We start from the raw sequence: 26,914 nt of genomic DNA, 5'->3' as shown, positions 1-26,914 counted from the left end.
GGGAGACCGTTTATAAACATGGGCCAGATGGGAAATGGTTAATATGTGTAAAAAAAATACTTGTTGATCCTGCCAGAAAATCAGGAAGTTTCCAAGTTCCTCTGCGCCCTGCAGCGTTTATCTCTAGCCCTGCCCAGTTCACCTCTGTGAACTACGGAGCACCTTGCCTCATCCCATGAGGACAGTGGAAGGTGTTTTGTAGTCCTACAGAACTGACTGGCCTGGGGTGAGGACGCTGTTCCTCCATGGACACAGTAAACTGAGCGTTGTCATTCTAGGACAGGAAATGTTACTGGAAATGTAGGAACATTCCTGAAGGAAACTGAATGCAGTCACCACATCTGCAGGACTGGTTGGCGGCAATGGATTATCATTCTTGGGTTTAGATACTTCTGTGAAAGGTGAATTCTGATTGGCTTTGCTGGGCTACTGCGCTTCACTGAATAGACCCAGTTAGTGCGGGGGATGGGTGGATTATAATGAGAACATTTCTGACAAATCCAAACTCTTTGCTGTGTGATCATTTGCCTTTGTCTGGGACTTCATTCTAACAGAGCTCCTCCTCCCCTCCTCCCCTGTATTTTGAGTAAGCAGACCCCGCCCCCGAGGATGCAGCAATAAGCACAGCTTCTTTCCACCCTGCAAATATCACTGCTCCCATTCTGTAAATGGTTGTATGGCACCGGCCATTTATTCTCTGCATCCTGGGCAGCCTGCCTCCTTTGTTCTCTTATCCAAATACAAGTTTTATGTCTGTATACAATGCTCTGTTATTATGAAATTGCAGAATATTTGAAAACTTGCATCCTATTGGTTGGTGCGGATGATTATCAGATTTCATTGGATGATGTTTTATTGATGATGCTGGTGTTGTGGATAAGCAACTGCTATTGATTCCCACTCCAATCTCTAGAATGGATCGATGTATCTCTGTAAGGTTGGGAAGGATATTTATCGTGGTGCCTCCATTTTGGAGATTTCCTCACTTCCTGTCCAGGTGACAACCTCTGACACCCAGACATGGGTTGTCACTAGGACAGGAGGTTCTAACCCCTATCAGAAAGTATTTACTGGAGTTGGGCTTTAAAGTGTTACTAAACCCCGGACCCCGCATTCACTATATCCGCTCTCCCCGGACCCCGCATTCACTATATCTGCTCTCCCCGGACCCCGCATTCACTATATCCGCTCTCCCCGGACCCCGCATTCACTATATCCGCTCTCCCCGGACCCCGCATTCACTATATCCGCTCTCCCCGGGCCCCGCGTTCACTATATCCAGTCTCCCCGAACCCCGCGTTCGCTATATCCGCTCTCCCCGGACCCCGCATTCACTATATCCGCTCTCCCCGGACCCCGCGTTCGCTATATCCGCTCTCCCCGGGCCCCGCGTTCGCTATATCCGCTCTCCCCGGGCCCCGCGTTCGCTATATCCGCTCTCCCCGGGCCCCGCGTTCGCTATATCCGCTCTCCCCGGGCCCCGCGTTCGCTATATCCGCTCTCCCCGGGCCCCGCGTTCGCTATATCCGCTCTCCCCGGGCCCCGCGTTCGCTATATCCGCTCTCCCCGGGCCCCGCGTTCGCTATATCCGCTCTCCCCGGGCCCCGCGTTCGCTATATCCGCTCTCCCCGGGCCCCGCGTTCGCTATATCCGCTCTCCCCGGGCCCCGCGTTCGCTATATCCGCTCTCCCCGGGCCCCGCGTTCGCTATATCCGCTCTCCCCGGGCCCCGCGTTCGCTATATCCGCTCTCCCCGGGCCCCGCGTTCGCTATATCCGCTCTCCCCGGGCCCCGCGTTCGCTATATCCGCTCTCCCCGGGCCCCGCGTTCGCTATATCCGCTCTCCCCGGGCCCCGCGTTCGCTATATCCGCTCTCCCGGGCCCCGCGTTCGCTATATCCCCTCTCCCCGGGCCCCGCGTTCGCTATATCCCCTCTCCCCGGGCCCCGCGTTCGCTATATCCCCTCTCCCCGGGCCCCGCGTTCGCTATATCCCCTCTCCCCGGGCCCCGCGTTCGCTATATCCCCTCTCCCCGGACCCCGCGTTCGCTATATATCCCCTCTCCCCGGACCCCGCGTTCGCTATATCCCCTCTCCCCGGGCCCCGCGTTCGCTATATCCCCTCTCCCCGGGCCCCGCGTTCGCTATATATCCCCTCTCCCCGGACCCCGCGTTCGCTATATATCCCCTCTCCCCGGACCCCGCGTTCGCTATATATCCCCTCTCCCCGGACCCCGCGTTCGCTATATCCCCTCTCCCCGGACCCCGCGTTCGCTATATCTGCTCTCTCACAGTACACACAACATGGAAATGCAATTATTTTAGTAAATGTAAACTTCTAAATCCCTTTTCTCATCAGCAGTATATAGCATTCTTGTGACTTCTATCAGTGTCTGGCCCAGCACTATTTAAAGCTTGTAGCAGGAGTTTTCATTCTGCTCTGACTGTCCTATGGGGCTGCATGACCCCTGACCCTCTGGACAATGCTGATTGGTCCTGTGCCAAACACATACACCCTCCCAAAGAAAAAAAAAACTCTAGCAATACACTCTAAAGTGAGCATGTGCAGAGTGACTCCTATAGCTCTGTATTATCAGATGGATTGGGGACAGTAGAAGAAGGGGAGGATCAGAGAAGACAGGATCAAACGGCCTGTTTACACAATGCGGAGGATTAACCACTTAGGCTCCACAGTGAGTATAACAAGCATGCTTTACTGCATCTACAGACTGATTGTACTGCTGGGGGTTTAGTAACACTTTAACCTTCCAGGGTGAGGAAACCCACAAATGTACAGATATTCCTCTGTGAACCAAAGACCCTCCACAGCTCACTATAGTGCTAGATGGAGTCATTGGAGACGCTGGAGACGTTCGTGGTGGGATGCCTCTATCATAGTCATGTGCTCACTAGGGATGGTGGACCCCTGAAAGATGGGCAGACCGGGAATGTGGCACAGCGGGCCCACCAATAGCAAGATGCAAGAGAAGATGGGGGGGGGGGGGTTTAGAGGACGACTGCACATTTACTTTTGCCCCTTTTTCCTGACCGAACTTAACCCACCCTCCCCTCCACAGATAAACTTACCTAGATTCCGTGGCCACAGCCTCCTGAGCGCCTCCCCATTGTAGCCCCTTTGGGTACGGGCGTTCCGGTTTTTTTTCTTCAGTGACATTTTTTCATCCATTCACATCCGTTTTTTTTCATCCATTCACATCCGTTTTTTTTCATCCATTCACATCCGTTTGCATACGTTTACATCCGGTTTTCATTGGTTTACATCCATTTTTTCATCTGTTTTTTTTTCATCCATCCTTCGCCCATTTACATCTGTTTTTCATCCATTTACACCCATTTTTCATGTTTACCTCCGTTTTTTCATCTGTTTTTTCATCCATCCTTCATTTACACCCGTTTTTCATCTGTTTACACCGTTTTTCATCTGTTTACACCCGTTTTTCATCTGTTTACACCCGTTTTTCATCTGTTTACACCCGTTTTTCATCTGTCTACATCAGTTTTTCATTGGTTTACATCATTTTTTCATCCATCCTTCGTCCATTTACATCTGTTTTTCATTTGTTTACATCCGTTTTTCATCTATTTACATCCGTTTTTCATCTATTTACATCCGTTTTTCATCTGTTTACATCCGTTTTTTCATCTGTTTTTTTCATCCATCCTTCATCCCTTTACATCTGATTTTCATCCATTTACACCCATTTTTCATGTTTACCTCTCTTTTTTTTCATGTGTTTTTTGATCCGTTTTTTTCACCAATCCTTCATTTACACCCGTTTTTCATCCGTCTACACCCGTTTTTCATCCGTCTACACCCGTTTTTCGTTCGTTCCAGGTTTTTTTGCGGAAGAAAAATAGGGTTTACTTCCATTCAAAAAAACAGATGTAACGGATGCTGACATTAACGGATGTAAAAAAAATGTTCATCTGTTTACATCTGCAAGTCCATAGGAATACATGGGGGTCCGTTTTTCATCCGTAAAAGGACAGATGAAAACGGACATACGGAACGCTCGGGTGAAAAAGGCCTTAGACTTCTTTGGGACTGCCAAAGATCGTCTTCAGGACATATAGAAGGCTAGGAGGCTGTAAAGCGCAGGCGCGGCCAGGGCAGTGACCAGAGCCCAAGGCTGCATGGTTGAGGTAAGTGCTCAGGAGCAGGGAGAGGGGGGGGGGGCTAGGTTGGTTCCAAAATGTCACGTGAGGGGAAACCTGCCAGCGGGGTCTTCTGGGCCAGTGACAACTGGGGTTGGGGGAATCTCCACAAAGTGCAAAAATAAAAGGACAGAATTTTTAACACTTCCCTATTGTATCTAAAACGGGGGTGGGGGGGGGGGGGGGTAAAAAAAAGTTTTGGCTGTACAAGTTGAAAATTGGTTGAAAGCTGAACTCCAGGAATGTGACAAAACCAACCCGTGCAGTGAGGCCTCTTGACATTGCTGGTTTAATGTAGGGGAGCACAGATGAGTAGAAAATACCTTACTTATGGCTCCATCCGTGTGATTGGTCCCTAGCAGCCTCTTCTCAAAGGAGTTTTGGGCTGAGGTCACATACTCTCCATAGTATACAAGGGTTAACCACTTGTTCGGTCCAGGGGTGCAGGGCTAAGGAGTAATACATTTTTTTTTCTCGGTCCAGCAATGACATCCTATTGGTATGACTAGTCCTGTAAAATTTCTTCTGTAGGATGCTCTGGGCCGTGGTCACAATGCTTCCTCCTCTACGTTCAGTGAAATGTCATTAGCCATGCATCGCATGTGACGATGCAGTGGCTCCACCCACAGACTGGAGCTTCACCCTAGGTTCACATCTGTGCGGGTGGTGCCACTGCGGATCCACCCTCACAGAGAATTGCGGACCCGCGGGCGGGAGCCATTAGTTCTCGTGGCACGCCGCGCGCACTGGAAAACGCAACCGTACTGGGAACCTCGGCTACGTTTTCCAAAGAAGTGCAGGGACTTCTTCCCTGCGTGGCATGGGAGTCCATTCAAATGAATGGGCTCTCGTGCCCATGCAAAGCACGGCCGCATAGATGTTAACCCGGGGGTCAGGGAGGGCAGGAGAGCGCCGGAGTGGGTGGTAAGGTAAGTATCTCCACTCCGCTTCCCCTAGACCAGTGGTTCTCAACCTTCCTAATGCCGTGACCCTTTCATACAGTTCCTCATGTTGTGGTGACCCCCAACCATAAAATTATTTACCCAGTAATTATAATTCATGAGTGTCGTTTTACCTCCAATACTGCTGCTTTCAACACTGTAGCTGCTTTCAACACTGTAGCTGCTTTCAACACTGTAGCTGCTTTCAACACTGTAGCTGCTTTCAACACTGTAGCTGCTTTCAACACTGTAGCTGCTTTCAACACTGTAGCTGCTTTCAACACTGTAGCTGCTTCAACACTGTAGCTGCTTTCAACACTGTAGCTGCTCTTTACACATCGGAAATATGTGTTTTCCGATGGTCTTAGGCGACCCCTGTGAAAGGGTCGTTCGACCCCCAGCTTGAGAACCACTGCCCTAGACTGAACGAGTTGCTGAGAGGACCCACTAAAGGGGTTCTTTTTTTCACATTCTCAGAGTTCAACTCTTAACCTGTCAAATGCTGAAACATTGGTTTATGGAGCGCTTCATAGAATATAAAAATGTATTTTTTTTTTTTTTTTTTTGAGTTGTTTGAATCCAATCGGTGAATTTTCCACCCTGTTTGTGGTTGGAGTTGCTTATCCTGTTCATTTATCACCGGCCTGAGAAATGTGAAGGTTGGGCGGTGAGCCGTTGTGAATTCTCGGTGTAGTGACCCCATGTTTTCTGTCCGCAGGGCAATGAATGGCTACGAACCTCCTGGCATTCATGGATCGCGGCCTCCGTCCCCGCCCGGGATGCTCCCGCTCAGTGTATGAACGCAGGAGGCAGAGAGCAGACTGCTAAACTTTATTCGTCGTCGTTTCTCTGCAGAAAGTTACAAAAGAACAAAAAAAAAAAACCCACGCTTCGTTTTAACCTGTTCACTGCCTGAGAGAAAGGGGTGGCCTCCACGCAGAACTAGGAAGAGGGTTCATCTCTATTTACTTGAGCTGAAAACTTGAGGACGCGCAATATAATCTCTGGCTGCCACCATCTTGGATGCTTTGTGACGCCGCGGACACCGCTTCTACCACCTTTTTTTCCTCCCTCTTTCTTGTGTCCTGGTTTGCTGTTGTGCTGTGGACTGGCTGTGGCATCGTCTCGAGACAAAAGGCACAAGCATCATCGTTCCAAAGCGTCTACACCTCACTGTTCCTCGCGCTACGCCCGCCGAGGCTTCCGACGCAGCAGGCGGGTCACGAGGATGTGCGTCTCTCGCCTGCCAAGCAATGCACCAAGCTTTTTGGGGGAGGGGCTCTGTGGGCTTTACAAGTGCCCCCCAAAAATATTCTTTCTATTCCTCTGGTTTCTCTTACAGGGTTCAATTTCACATCATAAGAATGTGTGTTGGTTTTTGCTTTATGTTTCCTTCTCACCACTTAAAGGTTGAAGGCCAACTCCAGACAAAAGTGATATCCCGGTTTGTGAAGCTGCAAATCACACATTTCCTGGTTGATCCAGCGTTGGGACCACCCAGAAGAATTCCCAGTTCCATTGCAGCAGTAAATCCATAGCCAGGTGATGGTGTCACCCTCCAGTTCCTTACCATTGCAGCATAGCTAAGTGACGTTGTCACCCTCCAGTCCCTTACCATTGCAGCATAGATAAGTGACGGTGTCACCCTCCAGTTCCTTACCATTGCAGCATAGCTAAGTGACGGTGTCACCCTCCAGTCCCTTACCATTGCAGCAGTACGTACATAACCAGGTGACGGTGTCACCCTCCAGTTCCTTACCATTGCAGCATAGCTAAGTGACGGTGTCACCCTCCAGTTCCTTATCATTGCAGCATAGCTAAGTGACGGTGTCACCCTCCAGTCCCTTACCATTGCAGCATAGCTAAGTGACGGTGTCACCCTCCAGTCCCTTACCATTGCAGCATAGCTAAGTGACGGTGTCACCCTCCAGTTCCTTACCATTGCAACAGTACGTACATAACCAGGTGACGGTGTCACCCTCCAGTCCCTTAGCATTGCAGCATAGCTAAGTGACGGTGTCACCCTCCAGTCCCTTAGCATTGCAGCATAGCTAAGTGACGGTGTCACCCTCCAGTCCCTTACCATTGCAGCATAGCTAAGTGACGGTGTCACCCTCCAGTTCCTTACCATTGCAGCATAGCTAAGTGACGGTGTCACCCTCCAGTTCCTTACCATTGCAACAGTACGTACATAACCAGGTGACGGTGTCACCCTCCAGTTCCTTACCATTGCAGCATAGCTAAGTGACGGTGTCACCCTCCAGTTCCTTACCATTGCAGCATAGCTAAGCGACGGTGTTCACCCTCCAGTCCCTTAGCATTGCAGCATAGCTAAGTGACGGTGTCACCCTCCAGTCCCTTACCATTGCAGCATAGCTAAGTGACAGTGTCACCCTCCAGTCCCTTACCATTGCAGCAGTATGTACATAGCCAAGTGACGGTGTCACCTTCCAGCAGAGGCTGGCGCTGCAAGACTGACACCTACATTATGGCCTTATGGGGAGGGCCGGGGAAAAACAAATACTGAGGGGGGGGAAACCTGTCACTGAAGGTTTATAAGAAACCCAGAGGCTTCCCCCCCCCCCCTGTACAGGTTTGCTCTTAAAGTGGAAATATCGCTTTTGGATGAAGGCGGCCCTATATGTCAGTGTAAGTTCTAAGGTGTCATTGGCATATAATGATTCTTAAAAAAAAGCTACTTGTTTGTGTTCTACCCTTTAACCCTCGTACTTGACACCCCATGCCCCTTTTTTTCTGTGTATTCCCATCCTAGTGATAACAAACCCCAAAACGTTTCTTTTTCTTTTTGTGTGCAGAGACCTCAAGATTGGGATTGGTAGCTGTTCTCTGGGCATTCTCACACGGTGTACGTTTGCTGACTTGCTCCTCTATAGATCAAATTTGCACGAACAGTTAATATGTCGTTCCTATTCATTACCAAGCTTGTTCCCTTGTGCCTGTGCAGGCTCTTGAAGTAGTCTTTGGATCCAGGTACTTGTGGCTGTTGCTATGAATGAACGGCTGACGGAGGGAATGCAGTGTCTCTGGAAGAGCTTTGGAGGTGAATTAGGATGGTTAAGGCCCCCCTCTCACAAGGGCAGACAATCGGGTCCAGTTGTCAGTTTTTCAGGCTGTCCCGTTCGGACCCTCCATTATCCTCTATGTAAATGGACATGTCTGTTTATACCTGTCCTCATCCAATCCGCTATAAACTGACTGATGGCAATCTGCTCCCCATCTGTCTAGAGCAGGGGTGTCAAACTCCATTTCATCGCGGCCCATATCAGCATTATGGTTGCCCTCAAAAGGGTGTGTTGTATCTGTAAGACTAGATATCCAGAGCACCCCACCCCCCCATTACATCAGATTTCAAGAATCCTACACCTTCCCTAACATCACCGTGCACCCCCTTTGGGGGTAGAGCTAGACAGCAGAAAGTGCAGGGTCTGGAGGAGGACCAGAGAAGGAGTGCAGTCAGTTACCACAGTCTGCTGAATGTTGAGACCAGGGGAGGCGGAGATGAGGGGATGCAGAGGATTTGGCAGAGGATTTCTGTTCTCTTCTCCGCTGCCAACTGCTGAGACCAGGTGGGGGCAGAGACCGGGGGGTACTTGCAGGAGAGGTGCAAGGGCCACATGAAATGGCCTGGAGGGCCAGATTCGGCCCGCAGATCTTGTGTTTGGCACCTGTGGTCTAGAGGATCGGATGACAGTCGGGTGTAGACAGGCGGTCCGATAATATCCGACCGTCTATAGAGGAGTGTGGGGATTCCCCACTGAGCAGGCGGGCTCCTGGCAGAGTCTGCCCTGTGTGGAGGGGGCCTAATGCTACTGTTTTCTAATGGTAATGAGGAGCAATTTTGTCATTGGACACAGCAAAGGAAAGTTCAGATATGGATTATTTTTTTATGCATAATTGCATTGGTACAGCTTGGAAAAATGTAACCATATATATACTTGTGGGGTCCTTTTGGAAACTGGAAATCGCTGCAGTAGACACTGCTACTACGCAGCTACTACAGTGATCTCCATTAGCTTCTGGGTCCTGTGCCCAGCTGCATTGTGAACACAGGAGGTCGGCCACTTGGGGGCCCATTCAGTTAATGCTTTGCATTTTCTGCGTAAATGTAAATCTTTCTCTGATTGGACCAGGTGGGGGGGGCGGGGAGTGACGTCACACTCTCCACCTCATCCACTTTGCATTCAGAAAATGCAAAGTAATCTGTGAATGGTGTATTTGCCAAGCAGCCGACCGCCTTTGCTCAGAATGCAGCAGGTGACTTCTTGGCACAGATGCCATTCAGAGAATATTTTGCATAGTGGACAGGTGGAGAGCATGATGTCACTGCCCCGCCTCTCCGCCTGGTCCAGTCAGTGAAAGCTTTGCATTCGCTTAGAAAATGCAAAGCATTCTCTAAACGGCGCCTGTGCCAAGTAGCCGACCTGCTGTGTTGACAGTGCAGCTGGACAGCCGCTCGGCACAGGACCCGGAAGTTAGTTGAGATCACTGTAGTAGCAGTGTAGTAGCAGTGTCTACTTCAGTCATTTCCAGCTTCCAGATGTATCCCACAGGTATGGCGTATACATAGCTACATTGATCCAAGCTGGTCCAGTGTAACTATGTATAAAATATGCATACCTGGAATTCTTCTTTAACCTCATCATGCCGGCCGAACACAAATGTGACACCTCCCGGCATCTGGGCCTAGCCGCCGAGCGGCCGCACATTTGCGTCCTATTAAAAAAGAACATATGTGCTGAGAACGCGCGCCCTGCACGCTCCCAGCACACATGTCCGGTACTCTCGAAAATGTCCCGATCTCCTCTTTCGATCGGGACCTTTCCCGATCATGTGACGTCGTGTCACATGACCCTAACCCCGCCTCCTGCCTTCTGAAACCCTTAAAGGGCCAGGAGGCGCTGGCGCGAAGGGTTAAACCTGCACAGACATAAAGGAATAGCAGAAGAAATGAATATTAATGACCAAACTCAATCAACTTCCTGGGATGTTTGTCAGCACCGGCCCGCCCTACAGCAACCAATCAGATACTGTATTCTAGAAACCTATTGCAATTCAGTCTATAACGGCTAAATATCTGGCACCCCCCCCCAGCATTTGATAAGTACGGTTACCTGCATGGTTCAGCAAGGATTCCTTAGATATGAGGAACATGGCTCAGGGCATGCTCACTGTGATCTCTGCAGGCCGTCTGCACTTTTAGGGGAAAGCTCACTCTCCACGTCCCATATTTATTGTCATGTAAAGAGACTCTCCAGGTATGGGGGGGGGGGACACCGGGTGATAAAACGCAGCCCAATTCTAGAATCATCTGCACCACTATTTTTAGGGGCTAATAGAAAGTTCAGACTATGGCCTGTTCAGTCATTTACAGCCCTCAGCATCCACAAGGGCTGTGCGAAGCATGGGACCTCATCTGGAAACAAACGCTGAGACGGTTGGTGGAGGTGGTTGGGGTGGACACTTATTAGCTCCCATAGGGAATTGGCGGGTATGGTTGCATCACGGAGCAATGACCGCCATATTGGCACCTTTAATAAGCCGAGGGCTGTAAATGTCTGCACAGACCCGATCGCACCTGGAGAAATCTCTACAAGCGGGCACTGGTTTAAAATAAGGACACATTCCTCAAAACCATGGTTTGAAATTATTTAAAGGGTAACTCCAGGATTTTTCTTCCTTCACCCCCTACCCCCTTAAGCAGCCTTCCTCCCTTGATTTTTTTTTAAGCCCCAGTACATACCTTCTCGCCGGTCTCGTGATGTTATTCCTGACTTTTCTCCATCTTTTGGTGGTGGTGGGCGGGCTGCCATTCTTCCATGAGTGGGCGGTGCTTAGTCCTGGAATACTGCGAGCCCCAGTCTGCAAGGTGAGGTGTATGTACACAACATATGCTGGTATGCTGGACCGAGAAGAAAGTTGGGGACAGAGCTGGATGGGTAAGTGAAGATTGGCAAAAAAATTTCTGGAGGCACATGTTAAGGCAGGGGTGTCAAACTTGCGGCCCTCCAGCTGTTTCCAAACTACAAGTCCCATGAGGCATTGCAAGGCTGCCAGTTACAAGCATGTCTCCCAAAGGCAGATGCATGACGGGACTTGGAGTTTCGCAACAGCTGCAGGGCCACCAATTTGACACCCGTGCGTTAAGGCAAGGCAATCATTTTTTTTTTTTTTTTTGGCATGAGGGAGGAGGGGTTTGAACCTGTTGAATTTCTACTGCTCCCTGGGGCTTCATTGCAGAGATTCACCCTTACTTTTGGTGACAACAGATTTTCCCTCCCTTCCTGTTTGGTAAAACTGTTGTCAGCAGAACAGAAAGTGAAGGAAAATCTCGCTACCGGAGTCCTGGACAGCAGTAAAAACCAGACAGGGGTTCGAATTCCTCCTGACTCTATCCGAAACTATATATATTAAAAAAAAAAAAAAAAAATTTGGCCGAACATACCCTTTAACTTGGTACCACACGTATGAAATCTTCCTGCACATTATTTTAAAGCACACTTAATTTTAACACGTTGACCACCCACCTCCTACAAGATCTATATTTCCCCCCCCCCATCCCCCTCTCACCCCCATTGTTCTTATTGTTGAAGTTGTGATATGACTGTTTACATTTTTTTTTTTTTTCCTGTTCGATTTTATTGTATATAGATTTGTAAACATAATATTTTTTTGCCTAAGATATTTGTACATAACTTGGGCCGTGTAGCTATATATTTATTGAAGATTCTATAAGGCATGTTTCAAAGAAAAGGGCGGAAGGTTTCAGAGACGCTACGGCGCGCAACAAACATCAACTCTTCTTCGTGACTATCATTGTTGGCGAGTGTCTGTCTGGAACAGTGGCAATTTTAGTACGGAATAAAAGCCTACGTTAAAAGAAAAAAAAAAAAAAGACTGAAAAATGGTTGTTTCTTTGAAATCTGGTGTATTCTTGAAGGAAACTAGCAGGCCGTCATTCTAATCCTCTGGCTTTGGAACTTTGGGTAGCTGGCCCAGGAACAAGGCTGCAGATACCTCGGACTTTTCTGCCTCTGAATGTTTGATTTCCATGGCGCAGAAGTTGTGGAGCTGGACGGTCCAAATAACAGCCAGGTAACTTTTTCAGAAGCTGAACGCCAGGTAAATGACTAAACTTGAAATATGTACAGTGGGGATCGAAAGTTTGGGCACCCCAGCTAAACATTTGTATTAATGTGCATAAAGAAGCCAAGGAAAGATGGAAAAATCTCCAAAAGGCATCAAATTACAGATTAGACATTCTTATAATATGTCAACAAAAGTTAGATTTTATTTCCATCATTTACACTTTCAAAATAACAGAAAACAAAAAAATGGCGTCTGCAAAAGTTTGGGCACCCTGCAGAGTTAATATCTTGTACTGCCCCCTTTGGCAAGTATCACAGCTTGTAAATGCTTTTTGTAGCCAGCCAAGAGTCTTTCAATTCTTGTTTGAGGTATCTTTGCCCATTCTTCCTTACAAAAGTCTTCCAGTTCTTTGAGATTTCTGGGCTGTCTGTCACGCACTGCTCTTTTAAGGTCTATCCATAGATTATCAATGATGTTGAGGTCAGGAGATTGTGAAGGCCATGGCAAAACCTTCAGTTTACGCCTCTTGATGTAATCCCCCGTGGATTTCGAGGTGTGTTTAGGATCATTATCCATTTGTAGAAGCCATCCTCTCTTTAACTTCAGCTTTTTCACAGATGGCATCAAGTTACCATCCAAAATTTGCTGAAATTTTATTGAATCCATTTTTCCTTCTACTCATGAGATGTTCCCTGTGCCACTGGCTGCAACACAACCCCAAAGCATGATTGATCCAACCCCATGCTTAACAGTTGGACAGAGGTTCTTTTCATTAAATTCTGTGCCCCTTCTTCTCCAAACGTACCTTTGCACATTCCGGCCAAAAAGTTCAATTTTAACCTCATCGGTCCACAGAACTTGTTTCCAAAATGCATCAGGCTTGTCTATATGTTCATTTGCAAAGTTCAAACGATGATTTTTGTGGTGAGGATGTAGAAGAGGTTTTCTTCTGATGACTCTTCCATGAAGACCATATTTGTACAAGTATCTCTTTATAGTGGAATAGTGTACCACAACTCCAGTGTCTGCCAGATCTTTCTGGAGGGATCGTGCAGTCAAACGTGGGTTTTGAATTGTTTTTCTCACAATCCTGCGAGCTGTTCTGTCTGATATTTTTCTTGGTCTTCCAGATCTTGCTTTAACTTCCACTGTTCCTGATGACTGCCATTTCTTAATTACATTCCGAACAGAGAATATTGACATCTGAAAACGCTTTGCTATCTTCTTATAGCCTTCTCCAGCTTTGTGAGCTTCAGCTATTTTCAGTTTCAGTTTTCTAGACAACTGCTTAGAACAGCGGTTCTCAACCTGGGGGTCGAACGACACTTTCCCAGGGGTCGCCTAAGACCATCGGAAAACACATATTTCCGATGGCCTTAGGAACCGAGACACCGCTCCTCTATCCGACTCCAGGTGTGGGCGGGATGACATGCCGTCCCTGTCATCTGGACACCCCCCCGGGATCAATCCTCGTTGGTGATTGGCCGCCAGAACTGTAGCTCAGGAGATGCACACAGGCGGCCAATCACCGGCGAGGAGGTGGAGCTTGGAAAGGAGGAGCCGAGCGGCACCGCAAAGATCGAGCAAGTGAAGAGGAGGAGAGCGGCCGGAGAAGGAAGACATCTGACCGGTAAGTGTCTGTACCATGGGAGAGGGAGGGAGCGAGCGAGCCCAGGCTGGAGCAGGGGTCAGCAAGGTAAGTATCATTGGTGTCAGTGGGAGGAATAGTGCCCAATCATTGGTGTCACTAATACCAACGATGGGGCACTATTCCTCCCCCCACTGACACCAACGATGGGGCACTATTCCTCCCCCCCACTGACACCAACGTTGGGGCACTATACCTCCCACTGACACCAACGATGGGGCACTATTCCTCCCACTGACACCAACGATGGGGCACTATTCCTCCCACTGACACCAACGATGGGGCACTATTCCTCCCACTGACACCAACGATGGGGCACTATTCCTCCCACTGACACCAACGATGGGGCACTATTCCTCCCACTGACACCAACGATGGGGCACTATACTTCCCACTGATACCAACGATGGGGCACTATTGCTCCCCCTGATACCAACGATGGGGCACTATTCCTCCCACTGACACCAACGATGGGGCACTATTCCTCCCACTGACACCAACGATGGGGCACTATTCCTCCCACTGACACCAACGATGGGGCACTATTCCTCCCACTGACACCAACGATGGGGCACTATTCCTCCCACTGACACCAGTGTTGGGGCACGATTCCTCCCACTGACACCAGTGTTGGGGCACGATTCCTCCCACTGACACCAGTGATGGGGCACTATTCCCCCCACTGACACCAACGACGGGGCACTGTTCCCCCCCCCACTGACACCAACGACGGGGCACTGTTCCCCCCCCCACTGACACCAACGACGGGGCACTGTTCCTCCCCCCACTGACACCAACGACGGGGCACTGTTCCTCCCCCCACTGACACCAACGACGGGGCACTGTTCCTCCCCCCACTGACACCAACGACGGGGCACTGTTCCTCCCCCCACTGACACCAACGACGGGGCACTGTTCCTCCCCCCACTGACACCAACGACGGGGCACTGTTCCTCCCCCCACTGCAAAATTACAGTTATGAAGTAGCAACGAAAATAATTTTATGGTTGGGGGGTCACCACAACATGAGGAACTGTATTAAGGGGTCGCGGCATTAGAAAGTTTGAGAACCACTGGCTTATGCAGGCCATAGATGGATCGTAATTCGGCCGATTTTCGGTCGATTAACGAACTATCGGTCGGTCTAAAAAACCTACCTGACCACCAATTATTACGAAAATCGGCCGATTAATGAGTAACCTATAACGGGAAATGATGTCATTTTTATTTTTAATTTGTACCGGAAACGAAACTTCGTATGCTGCAAACTTCTCTTTCCAGGTCACTGCACATGCGCATAAAATTTTCGGAAAACGATCGTCCGTTTTTGACCATCAATGAGGATAAAGTCGGGCGTTTTCCGAAAATTTTTCAACATCACCGATAATCTGAAAGTCCAAAATACACGAAAAACGGCCGACGAAATCGTCCACTAACGATAAGATAATCGGTAGATTTATCTTCCGGACGAAAAATCGGCCGAATTACGATTCATCTATGGCCTGCATTAGAAGAACCCATGGTGCTGATTGTTGGGGCAAGGTCAGATGAGTCTGGGCATTTAAAACCTTTGAGATTGACATCACCTGGTCTTCCCAGACGATGATTCAGAACAATCCATGACACTGGCAGGTCTCAGCTTGGCAAAGGGGGCAGTGCATGCTATAAATTCTGCAGGGTGCCCAAACTTTTGCAGACGCCATTTTTTTGTTTTCTGTTATTTTGAAAGTGTAAATGATGGAAATAAAATCTAACTTTTGTTGACATATTATAAGAATGTCTAATCTGTAATTTGATGCCTTTTGGAGATTTTTCCATCTTTCCTTGGCTTCTTTATGCACATTAATACAAATTTTTAGCTGGGGTGCCCAAACTTTTGATCTCCACTGTATATGGAAACAGCGTCACCTGAGACGGCATACATTGTACATTTTATTTTTTGTTCAATTAGCAAGTTGACGAAAAGAAAATGTGCAAACGCCCCCATCTGTACATTTGATATGAATGTGGAATCAGCGCAGCGCTGTTGTGGCTCCCCGCTTGGAGAATATAATGATCGGTCATAAACAGATGCAGCGCTATAATTCCATGTAAATATTTGATAAGAAAGGTATATGGTCTAGAAAATCCAAAAATGCGCTGTAGAGCGCTAACATACATTAATGTGAAAAAACGTCTTATTATTGACGGTTAAAGTGCAAAAGTGACATAAATAGTAAATAACCAGTAAATAATAGTTTGTAAGTCCAAAACAAATGATTCAGTGAATTCCGTGACTCCAGTGATTTATGAATGAGTATACATTGCACTAACCAGACAGCGCAATATAGTGCGCATTTGAGTAAACAGACCACTCCTGGTCATCTGATTCTGGAAAGGTGAGAATCGGGATCATCTGGCAAACCACCACAAGACAGGTAATCAGCTTGTCATCACTCTCCAGGTTCCAGGGATACACATCCATCCAGCAGGGGGATCACTCAATGGTGAGTGTGGAGAATAAGGAATCCACCTTAAAGGGGGGGGGGGGCGCGCAATAAACCGAGCCCAAGCAGAAACCTCTGATAGTGTAGTATTTTTATTAATAAGATCAAAGGAAAAAGCTGAACTCAAAAAACATTTTTTTTAAAAAAGACTTGTGAGCCAATATAGTGACTTTTAACCTTCAAAATGTGTAACAAAATAAAATATACTATTTTTAAAAAAAAATGAATAAAAACATAAAATTAAACCAAAGATAAAAACAATATGTGGTTCGCAAACACTTCACACCCAACTCATATAATAGTAAATAAATAAATTATTGTGCTGCGCTCCCTAAAAACAAAAACAGCATGTGCATATATATATATATCAATTTTCAGAAACATGCAATAACCATCTTAATTGTGTTCCGCTAAAATCCACCCATGCAGCAAAAACATCCCAATATAATACACAAAAAATCCTCATAGAAAATCACCCATGCATCAAAAAACATCCCAGTGTAATAAACAAAAGTCCTCTTTCCCATAAATCAGCTTCAATCAAATGGATTAATTCCAGGTTTCCAAGTTCCTTATAGCAACACTGCTGCTCTAATATGTGCTCGTCTCTATATTCACAGCCTATCAGGCTAATTTCTTCCTGGAATTCGCCGAATCGAATTTTTGAAAAATTCGCTCATCTCTACCTCCCATACTCCAAAGACATGCTGGTAGGTGAATTGGCTCCTGTGTAAATTGCTCCTAGTATGTGTATGTATGGATGTGAGTTAGGGACCTTAGATTGTACGCACCTTGAGGGTTAGGGACCTTAGATTGTACGCACCTTGAGGGTTAGGGACTGATGTGAATGTACAATATATAATATATAAATAATGAAAAATGTGGGGAGCCGAGAACAGATACACAAACACAGCCGCCTTGTAATTGTATCTCCATTTGGTGGTGACCAGCCAGATTTGACCCTCCCATCCCCCTCCACACACAGCACTGTTCTGTTGTCTATATAAAGTTGTTTTTGTGCTACCAGTTGATGGAGTCATCAGGGGCTGAGAGTGTCTTGTCAGTGCCGTCACAATGGCCCCATGTGTATTTATGTGTGGCAGATGCAGGCAGTGTGAGAATTTGGTGTCCTTGGGGGGGGGGGGTCTCGAAGATCTCACAGAAATACCTATTGTCCCCATACAGAAGAGACATGGCTGTCGTGACCTCATTCTTTGTGTTGAAGGACACCAGCTTGGGAATGTGCATCCAACCAGCAAACCCTCCGACTTCCCGATCGGCATTGTAGATTCACGCACATCGGGGCCCGGTTCTTGGAGCCGTCTGATCTTCAGAGCGATGTTTTTGGGGCATTTACAAGACGCTTCACCAGTTTGGTCAGCCTTCTGCCTTCTTTTTTTTTTTAATTGTAGATGGTTGGATGAGGGTGGACTGGGCAAAAACGTTTGGGAGATCTTGAGGTCCTCCCTTATTTCCGCTGCTCTATGGCCAAAAATTGGTGGAACCCAAGCTTATCAAACCAAACGTTTAAAACCATAATGGTGTCCCACCGCAGATTGAGGCACCGGATCTGCACACCGCGAGGTCTGACGCTCCCCAGCTTTTTACTTGTTATCCCACTTACTTTTCATCAACTGCTTCTATACTATCTTCCACACTTCCTCCTACTCTTCTCCCAAAGCATTGCCCACTGATCAGGGTCCCAGCCACATCTCAGGCATTCCACGTCTACTGACAATTGTAGCCTCCATCCAAACAAGCCGATGATGCTGCTATGAAAACTGATGATGGGCCCCTAGCTCTAACAGGCTTTGCCCTGATCAAGAAAGAAACATGAAAGGGCGCAAACTAAGTGCAGCAAATCAATGTGGATGTGATGAGCTTTACAGCTATTACTTTACCATTTCACAGTATACTGGTTGCCTGTTCCGCTCAAATGGACTTGCCCTGATCAGGCTCTAATGAAGGGAGCGGCTTCAAATCACCTGAAATGTGTTGGAATGTTAAAAATGACGTCTGTGACCGATCTATCTTAAAGTGTTCCTAAACACGGACCCTGCATTCACTATATCCGCTTTCCCTGGACACCGCATTCACTATATCCGCTCTCCCCGGACCCCGCATTCACTATATCCGGTCTCCCCGGACCCCGCATTCACTATATCCGGTCTCCCCGGACCCCGCATTCACTATATCCGCTCTCCCCGGACCCCGCATTCACTATATCTGCTCTCCCCGGACCCCGCATTCACTATATCTGCTCTCCCGGGACCCCGCATTCACTATATCTGCTCTCCCCGGACCATGCATTCACTATATCCAGGACCCCGCATTCACTATATCCGGTCTCCCAGGACCCCGCATTCACTATATCCGCTCTCCCCGGACCCGGCATTCACTATATCTCGTCTCCCCGGACCTCGCATTCACTATATCACCTCTCCCCGGACCCCGCATTCACTATATCCGCTTTCCCTGGACACCGCATTCACTATATCCGCTCTCCCCGGACCCAGCATTCACTATATCTGCTCTCCCCGGACCCCGCATTCACTATATCTGCTCTCCTCGGACCATGCATTCACTATATCCAGGACCCCGCATTCACTATATCCGGTCTCCCAGGACCCCGCATTCACTATATCCGCTCTCCCCGGACCCCGCATTCACTATATCTCGTCTCCCCGGACCTCGCATTCACTATATCTGGTCCCCCTCGGACCCCGCATTCACTATATCTGGTCCCTCCCGGACCCCGCATTCACTATATCCACTCTCCCCGGACCCCGTATTCACTATATCCACTTTCTCCGGACCCTGCATTCACTATATCCGGTCTCCCCGGACCCCGCATTCACTATATCCGGTCTCCCAGGACTCTGCATTCACTATATCTGCTCTCCCCAGACCCCGCATTCACTATATCCGCTCTCCCGGACCCTGCATTCACTATATCCGGTCTCCCCGAACCCTGCATTCACTATATCCGCTCTCCCCGGATCCCGCATTCACTATATCCGCTCTCCCGGACCCTGCATTCACTATATCCGCTCTCCCGGACCCTGCATTCACTATATCCGCTCTCCCCGGATCCCGCATTCACTATATCCGGTCTCCCCGGACCCCGCATTCACTATATCAGCTCTCCCCAGACCCTGCATTCACAATATCTGCTCTCCCTGGACCCTGTATTCACTATATCCTGTCTCCCCGGACCCTGCATTCACTGGTGCACACAGAATCCCAACCACGGCACTACCTGCCTGGAGTTTCCAATTTCTCCCTGTACCTGCGTGGGTTTCCTCCGGCTACTCTGGTTTCCTCCCACACTCCAAAGACATGCTGGTAGGTGAATTAGCTCCTGTCTAAATTGTCCCTAGTATGTGTATGTATGAATGTGAGTTAGGGACCTTAGATTGTACACCCCTTGAGGGTTAGGGACTGATGTGAATGTACAATATATATGTAAAGCGCGGAGTACATTGACGTCACTATATAAGGACCTGAAATAAATAATTGGAACTGTTGGGAGGACAATGGCAGCACTATAGGAGGCGGTTGTCATGTGTTTGTCAAGTTCCCCCTCTAGTGACCACATACGGAACAACATTTTCCTGCTCTGAGCAGCCATTGGGGTAAAGTTTAAAAATGAACAATCGTGCCACTAACCTGCGATTCTGCATCTCCAGCCATATCAGAGCGGAATTACCATCGATATCAACATGATTTTTGGATACTAACATAGCCCTGGGCACACGAGCAATCGAAACCAATACTTAAAATCCGCAAACCCCATTACCACCCCTGTCACTCCGGATGCCACTTGCCATGCGATTTGCCATGCCATGCGAGTCACACCAGATGCGACTTGCCATGCGATTTTGCCAAGCCATGCGAGTTGTAAATCGCATGGCAAGCCACACCCTATTGTCTGCCATTAAAGCGGTCATATCGATTTCTAAAGTGGTGCACTACTTTAGATGCGACTTGCGTAGACATCTGAGCCTTGCAAGCTGCAGATGTCTTGCAAGTCGCACCTCAAGTCAGAATGACATCCGACTTTGAAATTGTGCGACTTCACTGGAAGTCGGATAAGTGACCGGGTGTAAGATGAGATAATTTCTGTCGGAGTAGCTGGGTTTTCTACATTTTTATAAATTGCCATATAAAGTGTACACACATCGAAAACGAAACGTATTTACCAAAAGTGGGATTTTTTTCGTACTCTGTTTCTTGATTAAAGTAATATTAAACACATTGAGCGCATTAACATTCACATTCCCCAGTAAACGATTTGGTAAAATTCTTACCCAAGTTTACAAAGAGGCTGGTCCTTGCTCTCTCAGTGCTGCTTCCCCGAACTTCCGGTTTTCACAGGAAAGAGTGAACAGTGGGCAGTGCAGTCTGGAGTCAGTCTGTTAGGTTGGAGGAGGAGGGGGGAGCAGGGTGTTTCTTGCCCAGGGGCGGACTGACAACTCATGGAGCCCCCCGGCAATAGGGGATCATGGGGCCCCTGTATCCTCGCCCACACTCAAACCACACCAAAAAAGCCTATGAAAGGTACCAGGGCACCTCCCTACTTACCCCGAGCCCTCGAGCAGTGCCCGAGTTCCCAAATGGTCAGTCGGCCCCTGGTCTTGCCATCCTAGGCTGTGGGGCTGTGTGTTTCTATTGATGCACACAGTGTAGGGAAAACAATGTATACTCTCCAGCGCTCCAGGAATCAATGCCAAAGGAAAGCCAGGGGAACCAGAACAAAAGGTAGCTTATGGATAGCGTTTCAGAGATGCAGCCAGAGGCGGACTGACCATTTGGAAACTCGGGCACTGCCCGAGTGCCCGGGGTCAGTAGGGGGCCCCATGAGATGCCCCTGGTACCTTTTTCATAGGTTTTTTCGAGTTTGGGCAAGGACACAGGGGCCCCATGATCCCCTATTGCCCGGGGGCCTCATGAGTTGTCAGTCCGCCCCTGGATGCAGCCCTCCTCAGATGGGGAAATCAACAACTGGAAAAGAGCATACAGGTGGCACAAACACCTAGTGCATTATCCAAGGTTTATTAAAAATGTATATTAAAAATTAAATTTTTTAATAAACCGTGGATATTGCACTAGGTGTTTGCGCCACCTGTATGCTCTTTTACACGGCGTAGGGACACCCAGCTCTAAACCCTGCAAGCAAGAGTGTCCCCATAGGATGCTGCAAGAGAAAGGAGCCACCCTGAAACAGGGAACCTGGGGCAGTGATCATCATACCAGCTTACACTGGAACATAGACAAGGATTAAAAGATAAAGAAGCTGCAAAAGGGATTAAATCAGCTGCTGAAGGTGCCTACGTCCAAACAGCAGCAACCACCTTCGGTATAAAGCAGCCCGTCCGGATTCAGGTAAGGGGCAGTTTGGTGATGGTGTCCATGCTTCATGTTACTCCCTAAATACATTATATTGCCAAAAGTATTGGCCCCGCCCTCCAAATCGTGATTCAGGTGTTCCAATCCCCTCCATATCATGTGATTCAGGTGTTCCAATCCCCTCCATGGACACAGGTGTATAAAATCATCACCTAGGCATGCAGACGGCTTCTACACACATTGGTGAAAGAATGGGTCGCTCTCAGGAGCTCAGTGACTCCAAGCGTGGTCCTGTGATAGGTGGTCACCTGTGCAATAAGTCCATCCGTGACATTTCCTGGCTACTAAATATTCCACGCTCAACTGTTAGTGGGATTATAACAAAGTGGAAGCAACTGGGAACAACAGCAACTCAGCCACCATCGTTTTATTTCAGTGATCATTGATTGCATGGGCACACAGACAGAATGAAACTTTAAACATCTTGCAAATTGTGAAAGTTAAAAGTTCTCTTCAGACAGATTTTACAACACTGAATCAAGTATTACAACAAAATATCAAGTGTTCTAGAAAAAAAAATTTGGAGTATATTTATAAAAAATTCTTAAAGCTGTTTGTCGCGATGATAGGACACACAGACACACAAGAGCAGCAGGAAGAACACAGTCTCTATTTGTCCTGGTGACCACTGTCTCTGGGACTGAAAGTTTGAGATTTTGAGTTGTTACCAGAAAAAAATAAAAAGACACTTGGTCTGGTGACAATTACGAGGGAATTTCCCTCAGTCTGAAGAGATTTCCTCTCACTTAACAGTCTGTCTCCAGGGTAGTAAGTGAAGGGAAATCTCAGTCTCACAGATATGGTGAAACGGCGATGTGCGTAAGTGTCGTGCAGCCAAAACCAATATTATTTTGGACTAATAAAGCAATGAGTTGTCAGTCCACCTCTACCAACCTATTGCAGCTGTGACAATGTGTCTTGCTCTTCCTGTTGCTCTGTATCTGCATCAAGTTATGTTAAGGACCAACATTAGCCATTCAAAAAGCAAAGGGGCACCACATCTTTAAGGGCTACAGTTCTCGGTTCAGCAACGGAAGGGTCACTCTTTTACCCAGGTTCCTTCTCCTGTTGTAGAAGACATTGTCTAATATCATGCAGCAGGAAGAGTGAGACCTCTTTTAGGAGCTAGGCAGTGCTCAGATGCTTTAGTAGTGACATCTTGGTTGTGGAATCCCCAAGCCAGAGGATTGTTCAGGCTACTGGGATATTAGTTTTGGGTTGACTGAACCTTTAAGATCTTGTATGGCTTGGAAGACATTGCTCAGTTCATTATAGGCCACCAATGTCAACCTGTATCTGGAATATTAGTTTTGAGTGGACTGGCTCCTCAAGAACTTGTGTGGCTTGGGAGACTGCTCAGTTCACTAAGCTACAGCCTACCAATGTCAACCTGTAACTGGAATATTCATTTTGGGTGGACTGGCTCCTCAAGAACTTGTGTGGCTTGGGAGACTTTGCTCAGTTCACTAAGCTACAGCCTAACAATGTCAACCTGTAGCTAGAATAGTAGTTTTGGGTGGACTAGCTCCTCATGAACTCGTGTGGCTTGGAAGCCTTTGCTCAATTCACTAAGCTATAGCCTACCAATGTCAACCTGTAACTGGAATATTGGTTTTGGGTGACTGGCTCCTCAAGAACTTGTGTGGCTTGAGAGACTTTGGCAGGCTATAGCTTAGTGAACTGAGCAATGTCAACCTGTAACTGGAATATTGGTTTTTGGTGACTGGCTCCTCAAGAACTTGTGTGGCTTGGAAGCCATTGCTCAGTTCACTAAGCTATAGCCTAACAATGTCAACCTGTAACTGGAATATTGGTTTTTGGTGACTGGCTCCTCAAGAACTTGTGTGGCTTGGAAGCCATTGCTCAGTTCACTAAGCTATAGCCTAACAATGTGAACCTGTAACTGGAATATTGGTTTTGGGTGTATCAGCCCCTCAAGAACATGTGTGACTTAGGAGACATTGATATTCCAGTTAGAGGTTGACATTGGTGGCCTATAGCCTGGTTAACTGAGCAATGTCTCCCAAGTCACACATGTTCTTGAGGGGCTGATCCACCCAAAACCAATATTCCAGTTACAGGTTGACATTGTTAGGCTATAGCTTAGTGAACTGAGCAATGGCTTCCAAGCCACACAAGTTCTTGAGGAGCCAGTCACCAAAAACCAATATTCCAGTTACAGGTTGACATTGGTAGGCTATAGCTTAGTGAACTGAGCAATGTCAACCTGTAACTGGAATATTGGTTTTTGGTGACTGGCTCCTCAAGAACTTGTGTGGCTTGGAAGCCATTGCTCAGTTCACTAAGCTATAGCCTAACAATGTCAACCTGTAACTGGAATATTGGTTTTGGGTGGATCAGCCCCTCAAGAACATGTGTGACTTGGGAGACATTGCTCAGTTAACCAGGCTATAGGCCACCAATGTCAACCTCTAACTGGAATATCAATTTTGGGTGGTCCAAACTCTTTAAGCACCTGTGGATCTTAAAAGACAGTTTCCACTTCCCTGAACTAAAGATATGGTAATAATTTTATCAATGAGAGCTGAAAACAGCCATCAATTGTTAATGTGGATTTTATAGCTGAGTAGATCCATTCAACATCATTCATGATTTAACAGTTTAGCCAAATCTTTTTGTTTCCAGAGCTCTTTTGGGCTAGCTTCAGCACTGTGCTGTTAGTCCAATTCAGGATTTAGCCAAACTAGCCAAGCACCTTGTCCTAAAGTCCAAGAGGAAACATCACATCAGCCAAATATCGTGGTCTCCTAAGGCGGTGGGTATTATAAGCTAAAGCTAATAAGCGATATTCATCAGAGGATCAAGTAGGCTAAACCTTCAACCAGGCATTGTTCCATAAGGCAAATGCAACGTGTAACGGTTCGGTGAAACTGGCCTTGTATGTGTGCAAGTGTCTCAAAGGATTGCACATGTCGTAAAAGGACAATTGTCCCCCTTCATAATCCAAGTATATTCCAATTGAGTTGCTTAGGAGTTTATGAGATAGACTGATTTCTTTACAATCATATCTCACAGAGAGCTGATTATTGCACCACCTCAAACCCCAAGACTTGATGTTATTCCCAATATTTGATCGATCTCCCTTTCTGTCAATACTGGCATAGGCCATGCCTAATCTCCAGTTCCCCATCTTATGAGCTTCTACTTCCCAGAAGTGCCGACCAGACGAGAAATTTGTAGAACTCAGAACTTTGAAGCTCTGAAATCTTTCTAGTGTTTCTTGGCGACCTTGAGACTTCTGTGACCATGAGGCGGTTTTCTGATCCCCTGAGATATGGACATTGTTAGAAGCTGTACGAACATCCAGCAATATGTCTGACACCCACATTGTAAGGAAATCTGTTCTTGCGCTAGTCATAATATCACATAAACTTTTGTGCAACATCACTGAGATCATTCCTTCATCTAGGTCACCTACTGCATCTGCTAGGGTAGCGATGTTCTCTCCATCCTTTTCCACATCAACATCTTCATGACAGACCTCGTTTTCTGGCTCTGGATCACCGAAGTCTTCTCTGTCAGGGTTTTGTAAGATGGTCACCGGATCAGTCATGTTACACAGCTCCTCAACGTGATGAATTCTCCTGGACAGTTCCACTTTTTTTATCTCCAGTTGCTGAATAAGATGAGAGACTGTTGATGCATTTTGCTTTTCCTGTCTAGCGATCTCATTCAAGACTTTCTTCTTCAGGTCATCCTGCTGCCTCTTGAGATCTTTAAACAAATCATTGACTGCTCTTTGTAGAACTTCAACTTTTCTTGGCATTTGCTTCCTTCGTTCATACAAACTCTTGACTTTTGTATCAGTCTTGTCTTTGCTTGCCCTGAGTTCCTCCATGATGGCATAAAGTTTCTTTTTCTTCTTCTCGGAGGCTTCATTCATTATGTCTACCTGGTGACCACTGTGCTCTCCATTTAGGCAACAGGACAAGCAAACACATTCTCCATCCTTTGTACAGTAATACATGAGTGGTTTCTTGTGGATGGCACATTTTCTGTTTCCTGGGGTGGCACTGGGATCGCTCAGGACATGCTCCTCGGACTTACTGTGCACCCTCAGATGGTCATGGCACAAAGAAGCTTCACAGAGTAGACAGGATTTAGCAGCAGGTATGAGAGAATGAATGCAGTAGGAGCAGAAGATCCCAGAATCCTGCCGATCGCACTGGGCGGACAAGAACCGTTCTGATATGTTACGCAGAGCTAAGTTTCTGTGCACTGTGGGGCGCTTGTGAAACCCTTCCCGGCAGTCCGGACAGGAATAAACACCAGACTCGGCTTGGGTATCCAAAACACGGTGAATGCAGAGTTGGCAGAAGTTGTGTCCGCATCTCAGTGTGACGGGATCGGTGAAAATGCTCAGGCATATGGAGCAGCTCAGCTCATCTCTCAGGTCGGCAGACGCCATGCTGGAAAGCAGGAAGAGGAAACTGTGCCGCAATTGGATGGAGCCAACTGATGGGTGGGAGAATGCGTACTTAACTCTTTACTAGCCATGGCTTGTGCAACATCTGGCTCTGGTTACACAAAATGCTGTGAAGTAGAACAAGACCTCACCCCCACCATTTTGCTCTTTTTTCAAAGATTGTGCTAATGGCTTCTTTGTACAGCACTGCAGTATATGTCAGAGCTATATAAATGTATAATAATAATAGTGTGTGACTGTGGGGGAGGGGAGCATTAGAGTGTAAGCTCCTCTGGTACAGAGACTGATGTGACTGGCTCAGTGTTCTCTGTACAGCACTATGGTATATGTCAGAGTTATATAAATGTATAATAATAATACTGTGTGACTGTGGGGGAGGGGGCATTAGAGTGTAAGCTCCTCTGGTGCAGAGACTGATGTGACTGGCTCAGTGATCTCTGTACAGCGCTGTGGTATATATCAGAGCTATACAAATGTTAAATATTAATAGTGTGCGACTGTGCTAGGATGCTGGAGTGTAAGCTCCTCTGGTACAGAGACTGATGTGACTGGCTCAGTGTTCTCTGTACAGCACTGCAGTATATGTCAGAGCTATATAAATGTTAAATAATAATAGTGTGTGACTGTGGGGGAGGGGACATTAGAGTGTAAGCTCCTCTGGTACAGAGACTGATGTGACTGTGGGGGAGGGGACATTAGAGTG

At 47.4% G+C, this 26,914-nt stretch overlaps 1 long non-coding RNA gene and 1 pseudogene across 1 annotated transcript; one reads left to right on the top strand and one right to left on the bottom strand.

Moving 5' to 3' along the window:
- Positions 1 to 2,200: 2,200 nt before the first annotated feature.
- LOC149439025 (uncharacterized) lies at positions 2,201 to 12,037 on the top strand. Its single transcript, XR_016307880.1, has 2 exons — positions 2,201 to 2,690; positions 5,833 to 12,037. It is a non-coding gene; the product is annotated as an uncharacterized LOC149439025 (long non-coding RNA).
- Positions 12,038 to 24,324: 12,287 nt separating this feature from the next.
- LOC149439024 (E3 ubiquitin-protein ligase TRIM39-like) lies at positions 24,325 to 26,297 on the bottom strand (annotated as a pseudogene).
- Between the last annotated feature and the right edge of the window lie 617 nt (positions 26,298 to 26,914).

Source organism: Staurois parvus, unplaced genomic scaffold (assembly GCF_062004578.1).
Source record: "Staurois parvus isolate SC_StPar_1 unplaced genomic scaffold, SC_StPar_1.0 ptg001164l, whole genome shotgun sequence".
In the NCBI taxonomy this organism is placed as follows: domain Eukaryota; kingdom Metazoa; phylum Chordata; class Amphibia; order Anura; family Ranidae; genus Staurois; species Staurois parvus.
Note: the sequence above shows the minus strand (reverse complement) of the source record. Positions and strands in the feature narration are given on the sequence as shown.